Source organism: Anser anser, assembly GCF_964211835.1.
Source record: "Anser anser genome assembly, chromosome: 14".
Lineage (NCBI taxonomy): Eukaryota > Metazoa > Chordata > Aves > Anseriformes > Anatidae > Anser > Anser anser.
In genome coordinates, this window is record NC_139735.1 from 416,506 (window position 1) to 429,434 (window position 12,929).

Genomic DNA, 12,929 nt, shown 5'->3' on the forward strand with positions numbered 1-12,929 from the left:
GCAGGATCTCCACTTGAACCACCTGTTTTCTGGGAAAGATGATGCGAATTCTGACATTCAGATTGATTTAAAAAAACAGCAGAAATAATTTTACTCTTATCCTTTCTGTGTCTTAGCTACATCAATGAACAGAAAATTTTCTGCCCCCCCCCCCCCCCCCCCCCAAAAAAAAAAGTTGTAAACCTGATAAAAGCAAAAGAAGGAACAAACAATGGTTAAAAGTGATATAGTGAACAAACAGAAATCCTGGTATAAAAACTACAGCTGTTTGATTTTTTAGTAAGGAAAAACAACCTTCCCTTCACTCAACTGAACGCTCACAGTACATTTTTGAGATGATTGGCTTCAATCTCTGCCCAATGCGTGGATCTATCTAAAAAGAGGCATGGTGGGGAATACCTTGCCTAGGCTCCTGATTGCTTGACTGAGAACGTTATCAGGTTGAAGATATGGAGTGGAAGGATCAAGCAGGCAGGACTGGGCATTAGATGATGACACTCCAGGATAAATTATTATATCTATCTAGGTTATGTTTCGGTTCAAGCAGACAGCGTGGACTTGCTTTGTTTAATTTCCTCTGAAATCTGTTGGGGTAACTTTATCTCCTTAGAACAATTCAGACTAACTCTGGAGTTCTTTCTTTGAAAAAAAGTCTCTGAAAATTTCTTTTGTTTTCATTTTGACTTTGTCCAAAGGCACTGCTCCTTAAAATATTCTAAACAAGTAATTTTTTGATTGCTCTACTGGAATAGGTTATTCAATGGATCTCGCTGTTTTAGGGGAGTACTAAACAGAAAAAAAAAAAAAAGAACTCAAGAAAGAATACGACACTGGCATGCTATCTATTCTTATCCATTGCAAACAATACATTAAAAAAAAAAAAAAGAGAAACTTGTATAGAGCTATTTCTCATACCAATTATCAGATGCATATCATTAACTAAGGGTGAAACCGAGGTCTGGAGAGTTTAAATGACTATGTTACAGGCTAAATCACTAGCAGAACTGAGAAGACAACCCAGGGAAGAGCGTTTCTCCTGCTTCAGTCCTCCAAGTGGCTAAAAAGGCCAAACACAGAATGGTTGGGGTTGGAAGGGACCTCTGAAGGTCATCTAGTCCAGCCCCCTGCTGAGCAGGATCACCTACAGCACCTTGCGCAGGATGGCATCCAGGTGGGTGGACAAGAACACTCTGTATATAAGGCCTAGCAGAGCAGGATCTAGTGCTTGTACATACACATTGGATTGATGAAGTTGCATTTTGGTATCTCTGGCTTGCTCTAATGGAGCGCTAACATTCACAAATGGACAGGACTATTTATGGGGGGAAGCTGTGATGCCTCAGTGACTGGATTCATATACTGCACAGGCCAGCACAGAGCCCAGGACTCCCCTGGCAAGTCTTTCAGCCAGGCTTTGCTCCAAAAACAGACGGAATGAACAGGATGTCTGAACCTGTCAAACAGAAAAGGCTGCTTCTGTCATTCAGCCTGGCAGTGGTATGCCTCAGTGTGTCACCCTGGGTACTTACCCCTTCCTGACAAAGGTCTTCCTCTGAACACCTTTCTAATGCCTGCTCTGTCTGGACTGAGGTCTGTCGGTTAGACCTGGCTTCTTGGCAGGGGGCATGCTGTATTCCTGTAGAGCAGAACCAGCTTTCTCCTGTTCCAGGTTCTTGCAGGACCCATGATGTCTCTAATGGGTTTGTGGAGTAAATAGTGTGGAATCCAGTGCATGCCAAGCCTTCATTTTGTCCCATTAAACCTAAAGACATACCTGTAGCTTGACTGAATATTAAGAGTTTGACAGAATTTGAGTCAACCTCTTGGACCCTTCATGTTCTGAACTGCGTTTCAGTGAGGAATATTGCTGTAGAAAAGCATTTCTTGATCTGTTAAGTTGCAAAACAACTATTTGGTTCTACCTTGTTCTCATGGTGGTGTGTGCACTGCAAATTTATCCAAATATCTTTTGATATGGAATGTGCACTGTGGACTTCTAATGTTTACAATTTAACCCTTTTCCAGTAAATAATAGAGTGATTAGTACCTTAACAGAACTACATATATATTAGTTTTATGTTTGCTCAGAACTGTGGATGGGCTGCAGCATCCGGTAGACTTGGTGTATGTTTACAAAATAAAACACTCAGAATAAATACAAATATACTGATCAAAACAACTGCAGCTTCCCCCCCCCCCCCCCCCCCCAAAAAAAAAAAACTGACCTTTTTTAATTTCTGCAACATGTTCAACTCAAGGGTATCAAAGATTGTTTAAATCCTTAGCTAAGTAACTTTCAGGAAAAACGCCTTTGAATTAGAAAAACAATATCCTTTCCTGCAGATGAGGAAGCAAGCACAAACATGGGAAGTGAGTTCTGAGGTCAAAATTGTCATACTTTTAGTCATATGTATGCTTATCTTCCAGAACTTAAATAGAAATGTATTTTTGTGTTCTTTTCTGAGCACAATTTTGGAAAGTTGGCAGTTCTGTAGAAGTATTAATTCTTTTGAATGCTTCAACTAAAGTTTAGATGTAATATTTATTTCTTAACCTTAAAACCTGTTAATGTGCTTAGGAGATCTTTAATTGCATTATTCACTTGACAGTCAGACCAACAACTTGCATACATCTTCAGTAACTTCCAAACTTTTTCCAGTTGGGTTAACATTGGTTGAGCAGGTAGGAGGTCTGGAATCACTTTGTATTTCGCAATGCTGAGTGTAGCCATTCTTTGCTGCAGCTGTGGGATCCTAGTGTATCACTGTGCTAGTTTGGTGCAGATGCAAATCTGCAAACAATAAAAATGTCTGCTTTCAGTTCATTCACTAACACTGCAATTGATATTAAAAGATTCAAATGTAAATAACTCATATGAAAGACTTCATCTGATATCTGAATTTGCTGTTAAAAGTCTAGATAGTTTTTTATTGTAGCAGAATAATAATGATGTAAATTTAATACTGCAATACTATAGAAATACTTCCTAAAAATCCGAACAAAGCAATTTAAAACATATGTAAAAGAATCATTTCAAACTAGGTTCAGAAAAAATATGTACTATAGGTTTTATATTATTTTATCAACTCTAATCACCATAACAATGTAATAAGAAACTATAGTACTTCCTTAAGTTTCTCATGTACTTTTGCAAACTAACTAAAGAAAGTGTCTGCTGAACACATGCAGAGAAGTTAAAACAAAGGTTTGGAGTTCAGTTGGTGCTGTGAGTAGGCACAAGCAGTATTGATGCAAGCAATAAACTTAGTGTTTGCTCTGCACCAACAAATCTCACTTTTTCTTGATTTGAAGAATTTACCAGGAGTGTGGCATTACTCTGCATCTCACGCCTGCACATTCTTTATTTGTGCAAATAACTTAGAGTGACTAAATCAAGGAGCTTATTGAAGGAAAAAAAAGTTATGGGGGTAATACATTAGGATCAGTAGAAGGGCAAGCACAAGGTTTGTGGTTGTTAATTGGGAATTTTTATACTGGCTAGTTTTCTTTTTATTTGGGTGGTAGGAGGGAGACAGTGTCACATTGTACTAGGGATAGACCTTTACTTGCTTGGAAAATAGAAAAAATACAAATAAGAGACATCCAATATACTCCAAACTGAGATGCACATGAAGGGTAAAGCAGACTTCTCTGTGCAGTACAAACAAGGAGTAGCCACCACTGGTAATGAAGGGTTTGGAAACCCTGCCATGCTTAATCTTAGCTGTTGTCAAATGCAGATGATAAGGGAGAAATAGTACAAATGTGACTCATGTTAGAGAATAACAAGTGGGCAAGGGAAAAAAAAAAGACACAAAACAAACAACCCTCATGAATCACAGCTGCAGAAATGGAAAACAAAGTCTTTGCTATACAATTACCACAAGGCATTATCTGGGTCTGAGTCTCATTAGTTAACCTCTCTATTGTCTTTATTATGTTATCATCATGGCTGCAGTTACTGCCCTCTTAGCTGGTATCTGGCACTTTTGTTAAATTAGTCATTTCATGGCTTTTCTGGGAGATGGCATTATTAATATTTTACCTATTCTGAACTATACTCATTGGGACTGCTGGTACTACGGTCTGGATTTTTTCACGTTGCCCTGAGATCAAAGTATTGGGGCAGGGCTAGAAGAAAACATGGATAGCAGATAATGAATAAATAGAAGATAACGTCATAATGGTGTTTTGGAAGGAATTTGAAAAAATGGTTTGATAAGTCCCTTGAGAGTCACCTAGCAGGATTAACTGTACTTATTGGTACTATTGATGCAGTACAGGGATTCTTATAAAATATCTTCATCCATGACAGATTTAGTTTGGAATCTTACTCCCATCCAGCTGATCCATAGGCTCTTGTAATCTAGCAATAAGATAATAAAATAAACTTGAGATTTTTTTGAATGGCAGGAAATATACAGGAGAAAACGGTCATGTTATATTGCTTCTCTTTAGACTTCAGGGACAATACTAAGAGATAATTATTGCAGTTAACATGGAAACATAGATGTGATAAAAGACTGGAGGGCTAGTAAGAGCTTGGGAGGTCTCTTAGTTCACTTTCGTATGCAACAGATTCTGGTAAAGCAGACACTTTTAATGGATTCTTTTCAAACCTCAAAGAATGCCAGATAACTACCTTTGCAGGTAATCAGTTCTAGTGCTGAGCTGTTTTTATGCTTAAAGTTTGTTTATTGCTAACAACACATACCTGCAAGTTAAAATGATATTCAGTCTCCACTACATAGTCTGCAGAAGAATTGTTCAGCGTTGGCTTTATCGTAATGTTGTATTCCATCTTGTTCAGTCAAATTCACAAAACAAATCTTTCTGAACTCTGTTATTCTTGTTAGTCCTTTTTATTCTCCCTTAATGTGGGATAGCCAGGAAGGGAACTGGTGCTGTAGCTAAGAACATCATCAGTCCCTGGCAGAGAATATATCTTGTATGTTTACTGCATTCCAGCCTGCTGATGTGTTAGAGTGTTATGACCTGTGGGTCAATGGCTGTTAGCTCAAATTCTGTTTGTGCTTTTGTATGAATCTGTCCCCCTACTTTGGTCAATTTTCTAGGCACAACAGAGGAATTCTGGCTGAAGTTGTAAGTTCCTGTGTTGCTGAATATTGTCTGTCATGCATGGTCACGGCTGTGTCGGATGGCACCCTAGATGGTGAGAAACGAAGGCTTGTTAGATGTTACGTGGTCAGCCTTCCTCACCCCCACCCTCCTGAAAACTTTATTTTAGTCAAACTGTTGTCATTTTCCCTACTTTCTTCTCCTCCAGGGGTCATTTTCAGTGCACAGTAAGCCTTGCAGTGTTAACACCTAGGGTAAGAGCAATTACAAAGCGTGCCCAAGACAAGGGATTCTCTTCGGTGTGGCCAGGTAGGCTCCGCAGGTACGTTCATCTGCTGCAGCTGTGTGCAGTTGCTGGAGTCGGTCTGGGTTTCCCAGCGGGCGCAGAACTGAGCCAGGCGGCTGTGCAGGCTGGGCTCCTGGGGTGGCTCTGGGATCTGTAGTGGGAGCTTGTCCCAAAAGAGAGAGATGTGCGGTAGCTCTGAGTCCTTTGTGCTGCGCTGGCACACGCAGGTACCCTCCTACATCACCAGCAGAGCCGCTGGCAGGGAGGCACGTTATCACCTGCCTTCGACAGGCCTCTGTGGGTGCTCCACATGTTCTGCTGTCACCACCGCTAACCAGCAGTGGCTGCTCTAATAGTGCAGCTCAAACGTTTTCTATTCTAAGCCGCTGGTCCTGATCTGTGCCTGCAGCTCTTTCTCCTTCTGAAGAGTCACCCTGGTGAACTGCTCCGAGCGCAGAGCAGCCACTGTTCAAACATCTGTGGCCATAGTGCTCAAGAGCTGAGTGGGGGAAAAGAACTGAAAAGGCAGTTGAATAAACAAATTAAAAAATAAAAATAAATTTAAAAAAATCAATGTGATAAATATTATATATTTAAATGCTTCTTTCAAGGCCTCTGGACAATGGCTGTTGCCCGTGCCCAGGGAGGGCTATGCATGAGCTGCAGCTGCAGTGGAGGCACAGGGCAGTGTCTGTGCGTGGTGAGGGTGGGTGCCAGCCTGCAGCGCAGCCCCGCTCCCCCCGCTGGGTGTGTGGGGACAGAAAGCCTTTGTCTCTCATCTCTCCGAGAGAGGGCAGAGCCTGCTGGAGTCATCCTGAGGGGGGTACCAGGGTGCTGCATGTTTTGTCAGGCCAGTCCCAATGTGGTGCCCACTGCTGCTCACAAATCAGATGTAGGTACGTGGGGAGCTCTGTGGCAGTGAGCTCTCCTCCCGCCAGCAATATAGGTTTGCTCTAGGGGGAGTTTAAACATAAAGCATATCTACATTTTTTTCAGGAATTACATGTACTTCCAAATTGCATGGTGTACATGCAGAGTTGAGGGAACACATAAGCTAATTCTGATCCCTGCTCCTTGAACGACACAGCTACTCACTGGTCTTCAGTTAAATAGCTCCTGTGTTTCCCTGACCCCAGTGCATTTCAGATTTGGTATCATCACCTCCGTGTGCAGTGGGGGTCACGTAAAATGCACAACTGCCTGTTACAAGCACTGCTGAACATGCTAGCAGTGTGATGCTGCTCAAGCCTGCTGGACTTGCCTGGGGGATGTGGTGAGTCCTTCCATGTACTTTTAAACCTTACCTCTTTGTATTCAGGTGTGTGAGGGCTCTGTTCATCTTTCCAGGTCGCACAAATACATTTTACAAGTGTCTATCCTGTGGTCTGTATTCAGTATCACTATTTTGACAAAGGCTGAGCTCTAAAAGGTCATAAAGCATCTGCTTTGGTATAAGAACTCTGGCGCTAACTTGGCTTGTTTAATGGGATAAGTTTAAGGAAGTTAATCTGTTGCTTTAGGAATGCTTTCACCTTCAACTCATTAATATTAAATACTTACGTTATCCAGTGCTTGATTTATAAAATTTTCAATGACAAGGTGAGCAACAAGCACAGACTTGAATAATCAATGCAGTTTATGAAACTGACTTTTAGCTCAAAATGACACACTGCTTTAGTGAAAAAAATACACTAAATAATGAAACCAATTTTTAAGTAGACTATTTCCTGAATGTATTGATACTTGCAAATTTCAGGGTCATCTAGAGAACAAAATGTGACTTTACAGTCTCAGAACTTTTTATTTTAAAATAATAATTCACAGAGTACTTGTGTGAATGGTTACCTGGCCTCAGAAAGTCTACTAAAGGATGTAGCGATTCCTGTGTTCAAGTATCCTTGAAGTAAATTTTCTCTGAAGCCTTTAAGAGTTTTCTGTTTCTTTACATTTATGTTTGTGCCCAACCTTTGCATTGGCATTTTTAGAGGCAGTAGCTGAGATGATGTGAAGGCCATGATGTTTAATCACTTATTGTTTGAACTGATTTTAAAGCTTAGCTCAAAGGTGCACTTAATAAGCTAGGGGGCTATCACTTTAGGGGGGTCTTTAACATGAAAGCTCAGCCGGAGGCACCTTAAAATTAAACTCTACATTAGGAGGCATTTATAAGCTGAGATGTTAGCCTCTGGAATATTTTTGATTAATTGATGTGAAAAATAAAAATAATTATTTACTCATATGCTCTGTAAGTCACCACAGAAAGGAAGTTCTCTTTTTATTAAGATCAGTGGAATAGGCCAATTTTCTGGAAGAAACAGCAATACCAAAGTGAAGAGGAAGAGTGTGTGGCAGCTGTTTAAAGTGTTTTAAAGCCTCCGATCCTGGGTGTTTAAACCATCAGTTAAATGGAACCAGGTGGTAAACTGAGCAGTGGCAAACTTCTGTGTCCTCTTCTCTTCTTCCATATTGTCTCTGCACAGGCACTTTGCAGAACAAACCTTGATTGGGATTCTGGAGTGCTCTTGGGATGGCAAGGCTCCACAGCCAAGGGCCTTGGCCTGCAGTGAACCTACAATGGCCAATTTCGTACTAGTTCAGTTCTGGAGATGTTAGCCTAGGTATTATGATGAATATTATACTTTAGGATTGGTATGTCAGTTTTGTTCCCACTGTGCGTACCACAATCGTGTTTATTTTTCTGGTGAGTCATTCTCATGGCTTTGACTTGAGTTAATCAGGCACCAGCAGCTGGGAGCTTCACTGAAGTCCTGAATTACCCTGGAGTAAAAGCCACGTACATTACAGTTGAAGCAGCTTTAATACTAAAAAATGGTACATGCATTAGAGATACAGTAACGTTTTGTATGTATGCAGATATGTTTTGGTGTAACTAATAGTCTCTAATTACGTGAAGAGAAGCCATTAGTTTAATGCTGATGGAGGAGAACACTAAGATTGAGCTTTCGACAGTAATTGCATTCCCTGATCTAGCAATTCTTTAATTTCTGTCCAAGTGTTTTATCAACCCTTGTTTTTTAGAAAAGAACGTCAGGAACTGAGATTAGAGGAAGTCTATGTTTATCAGAATTTGCACCACATGCAGGAATCCAAACACCTGGTCTTTTCTTTCCATGACAATAACTGAGGTTAATCTTGTGCAGCCATTAAGAAATGGATTGTAGCTTGGCAAATTCCCTACCCAAAATATTAGGCATGGCGTCAACATGAAATGTAGTGTATGAAACCAGTTTCTATTCCCAGAGAGCTTAAGGCCTTGTTTCTTTTATGTCCTTTTCTATATATTCATTCGTGTTTACTCTTGTAGAGTTACAGTGCTGTCCAGGTCTTCCTGAGGTACTAGAGGCAGTTTTTGTCTAGTGCCAGACATGGTGAAACAGGAGGAGAAAAAGGAAAGGAACAGGGCCCTGCCCGAACTTCTTTTATGAAATGATCAACTTTGCCTGAACAGGATATGATGGGGGGGCTCTAATAGCAGTTGTGCTGCTCACCAGTTGGCAAGATGCCCAGCTCTAGAGCTGCCAGGTTCAATTATTGGTATTTAGACATATCAGTGGTGCAGATGGTTCTGTTTTCTGCATTAGGGATGAGTGGTGCACCTGCATTTTTGTTGCAATAACTCAGGAGCTGGAAGTATCTTTCCTTGGCTGTGGCAATTGCATTTGCTCTGTATTTTTTCTTCCTCTGTCCATATCAAGGCCTCTTAGGGGTGGAAAAGAAAAAAATTCATTACTAATATATATATATTTTCTTACAGGGTTTTACTTTGTTCTATACTATCTTCAGGAATTTATAAAAGAGAAAGAAGGCTGTTTCTGCTGTCACAGATACAGAGCTTTATAGTTGCAATTATATACTTTCAGTATAATTTTTGCCACAGAATGAAGTAAGATATTTTTTATCTGAATGGTAATGCTCTTAGAGCACTTCCAGTGGGGGGAAAAAGTGTGCAAGCCACTATGAAAGATGTTAGTGTGTCATTAGGAGCTCAGCTTGAAGTCTCTCTCCTTAATATACTGAATTCTGATGGGCAGAGAGTTGAAGGTGAGAGAAAGTGTTCTGTATGATTCCTCTGCGCTTCATTCACTGTTTGATTCCACACTTGAGCTCTTGGTGTCTCCAGGAGGAACAACACAGCACCAGTGCTGGGCTGAGGGGACCTGCAGCTCCTTCCCTGCGGCACTGAGGGAGGAGGCTTCCTTGGGGAGGGGCAGCAGAAGTCCTCCACCAGGTCTTCTCACTGGGCCGGCCAAAAGCAGAGGTTCTCCACTCAGGAGAGGATGGCCAGGCCCATGAGAGACAGTAACAAAAATCACTGGAACCATTGGTCTCCCGGCTGCCTAGCATTAATGCTTCCTGCAATCTTACACATCAAACCATCTCCAACAACAAGAAGGAGCACAGTTATGAACATATTTCCAAGGCTCTAGAAATATTTCTGCTATGTCACTACAGATAGATTCAGCTGTAGCTTCCCAGTGTTCCTGTGTCATCTATATTTAGTTAGTCCTCAAATCAGCACAAAGGTACCTTCTGTCATCCTCCCACTCTGAAGAGACCTGATTGTGCAGCCCTGCAACCTCAGCTAGAAAGAGGAAAAGCAGCTGGCTGGGAGTCTGTGCTTCCGAGCAGATCCATTTTCTCCTTCTCCATGCTGAAATGCAGTTAAGAACTTTTGGGGAAGGCAGTATGGTGACTTTGGTGAGGGTGACTGACCTGCAAGGAAAAAGCAGGGAAGTCGTCTCTATTTTTCTCACCACAACATCATCGTCCTGTGCCCTTGCAGCATTGCCGAACTCACTCTCCTGCCCAGTGGCCCCGCAGTGAGGGCATGTTTCCCCATGAGCACGGAGGCTGCCCTTCAGCACAAACCCTAGTTACAGCCCAGTGACTATGATAAGAGCTAGAGGCATGTTTAGCCGCTCTCGTGGGTTGGCAGAACTAGATGATAAATACCCAATAATAGACTGCAGCTTCTTCATTTTTGTGCTCTCTCTACTGAACCCCTCTAGGAATTTCAAATTACTGTGTTGGCAGAGTGAAAGAAGGGCCAGGAGTCCAAGTATATTGACTCAATGAAAATATTCACAAAAACAATAGTCTGAGATTTAACCTTCCTCTTCTCTGCAGGCAGATTTGCTGAAACAAGATCACCAAAAAAAAAAGTTGCAGAAATTACTTACATGTTTTAATATTATGGTGAAGATGTGCAGGTGTAATTACAATATACAAGACCATATTCTTTTTGTGAAAGGTTTGTATTACACCAGTGACTATTTGACAGCAATCTAAAAAACCATGATGCTATACTCTAAATGATTTTCTAATGTGGATTATAAAAGAAAAACTGGCCATCATGGGCTGATCTTGCTATATTTGGGAAATAAATGCTTTATCAGCTTTGTAAAGCCATACGGAGGATTTATTCACAATCAGCAGTTCCTTTCAATTGCAAGTTCATGATATTCAGTAATACATTTTCCAGTATTTAGCTCAGTGCTCTTTTATTTACTTATTTTTATTTCCTTTTTCCAGCATAGTGGTCACCTGGCTGTTGTGGTAGGCCACCTCTTGTCTGGACAGTGCATATTCAGCAGTATGATAATAACTTAGGTTAGTGAGTTCTTACAGACTCCTGTGTACTTCATCAGATTTTGACCCTGTGCAGAGCCATTTATAGTGTTCCTGGCTGCTTTTTTTTTTTTTCTTTCCCCCCCCCGCCCCGAGGGAGGGAGCTCTGCACCTAGAGCTGCTGCTGGGGACACTGGGTGCTGCTGGCTCCCTGGCACTGCCAGGCCTCCACAAGACAGCTGAGTGCTGTCTGTATGTAAACAGAGGTGTTGTCAGCACTGGGCCAAGGCGCGGGTTGTCCGCATCAAGGACCTGATGTATTTAGGGGAGAGGGGTGCGAGTGTGTGCACGGCCACGAGCAGCGGGATGGAGAGCTGGTCGGGGGTGGACCTGAGACACGACTCCTGGATCTCCCTCTTGTCCGATGTTCTTCCAGTGTCAGTACACGCAACCATGGGTGACTTCTGGTGTGGACTGCTCTATTTTTTATGGGCTGGATTCCTCACCATAAAGAACAGTACTGACCAGTCGTGATTGTGTTTGTTGAATGTCTGTGACCACACCGACTGAGCAGGGAGCAGCTGATACTCAGCTCCTCTGGCTTACAGCATTCAGTTCATCCCAGTTTATTCACTGAGGATCAGTTCCTGTGTATCTGAGCCCAGCCTGCTTTTCTCACTTCGTCGTGACTGATCTGACACAAATATCTTTCCCTTGTGCCTATTCCAGCTGCTCTGCCCACCTGTATAATGACAGCACTTAGCGCTAAATAGCTTCAAAAAGGCCTTTTAAGCATTATCTAATTAATCTGCATAACATCTTTGTGAAGGAGCTATGTATTATTTAAGAAACTGGAGAAGAGAACAGAAGAGGGACTGCAAGTAGGGCTGAGAACAAGACATGGTGCTTCTGGTGTAGATGTTTTGTATCAAAAAGCTGAGCTCTCGATCACTGTATTTTCCTCCTTCCTTTTTTTTTTCTTTTTTCTTAGTTTGGAACAGAATATTTATTTTCATAATTAGGCATTATAAAATCAGCTTTCTGAAACATAAGCAAGGGGTTTATCAGTTCTTAATCTGTTCTCATTGTCCAGAGAATGCAAGTTTCTCCTTTGAGTTGTAGCTGAGTGAGCCTTTACTGGGCTCAGAAGCTCCTAAGTGCCTCTCTTTACGCACCTGCCATGAGACTGAATTACCATCCAAAGCTGAAATGGGAGGCCGGCTGTGATTCAGGGACCTGCATTTTTATGTATTTCTGTGAAGCACCTATACCTGAAAATTTTCATGACTGCATATGCAAGAAAAACAGATCAGTCCCATGTCTGTTGGCATGTATGTTCCCTCATGCAACGTCAGTGTGCCCTTTCATACAAGCATACCCCAGTGCTGGTAAGGTTCTTCTTGGACAGTGAGGCTGAAGTGGACTTCAGAGCTTGGGAGGCACATTCCTTACAGTGGTCCTGCATCAGAAAAATGGGAACCCGAAGACCTTCTCAGGACAACGTGCTGCATCATGCTCTCTGCTGTTCCTTGGAGCCCGAGTACCTTATCATCTGGTGCCTATGCTTGCTGCTGTTTTGGCAGCATGTGTGAGAGCAGGAGGGGTGGAGGCTGAGGAGGCTGAAGATGGCCCTTGCTGTGGAACCCTCATTCCCCTGGGGAACCTGGTGCATGACGATTAGCCAGACATCTCTCCATGCTATCTCCCGGGCACAGTGAAAGTTTTTTCTGGCAGCTGCAGTCCCACAAAGTGCTGCATACAGAGAGGCAGGAGTCAGCATAAACTCATACTGATTATATCCTAATTTTTCAGAGCAACATATTTGGCTGTTTGGAACATTTATTTGAAAATATTCAGTAAAGGGTACATTTAATTGCCTCTGTTTTTTTCCCTTGAAATTGGTGGAAATGGTGAGAAAGCCACAGGAACAGTCAAGAATGGTAGGGGAGTCGTCTGCCATCACGTGCATTTGTTT

The 12,929-nt window shown here is 41.9% G+C and overlaps 1 protein-coding gene and 1 long non-coding RNA gene across 3 annotated transcripts in view; one reads left to right on the plus strand and one right to left on the minus strand.

Annotated features, from left to right (window-relative positions):
- Window positions 1-12,929, plus strand: part of PPP2R2B (protein phosphatase 2 regulatory subunit Bbeta) — a 102,796-nt gene that overhangs the window by 7,877 nt on the left and 81,990 nt on the right. The window lies entirely within an intron of this gene.
- LOC310881304 lies at window positions 2,566-5,069 on the minus strand. The gene is made up of 2 exons (XR_014572304.1): window positions 4,715-5,069; window positions 2,566-2,791 (listed from the first exon to the last, which is right to left on the minus strand). It is a non-coding gene; the product is annotated as an uncharacterized lncRNA (long non-coding RNA).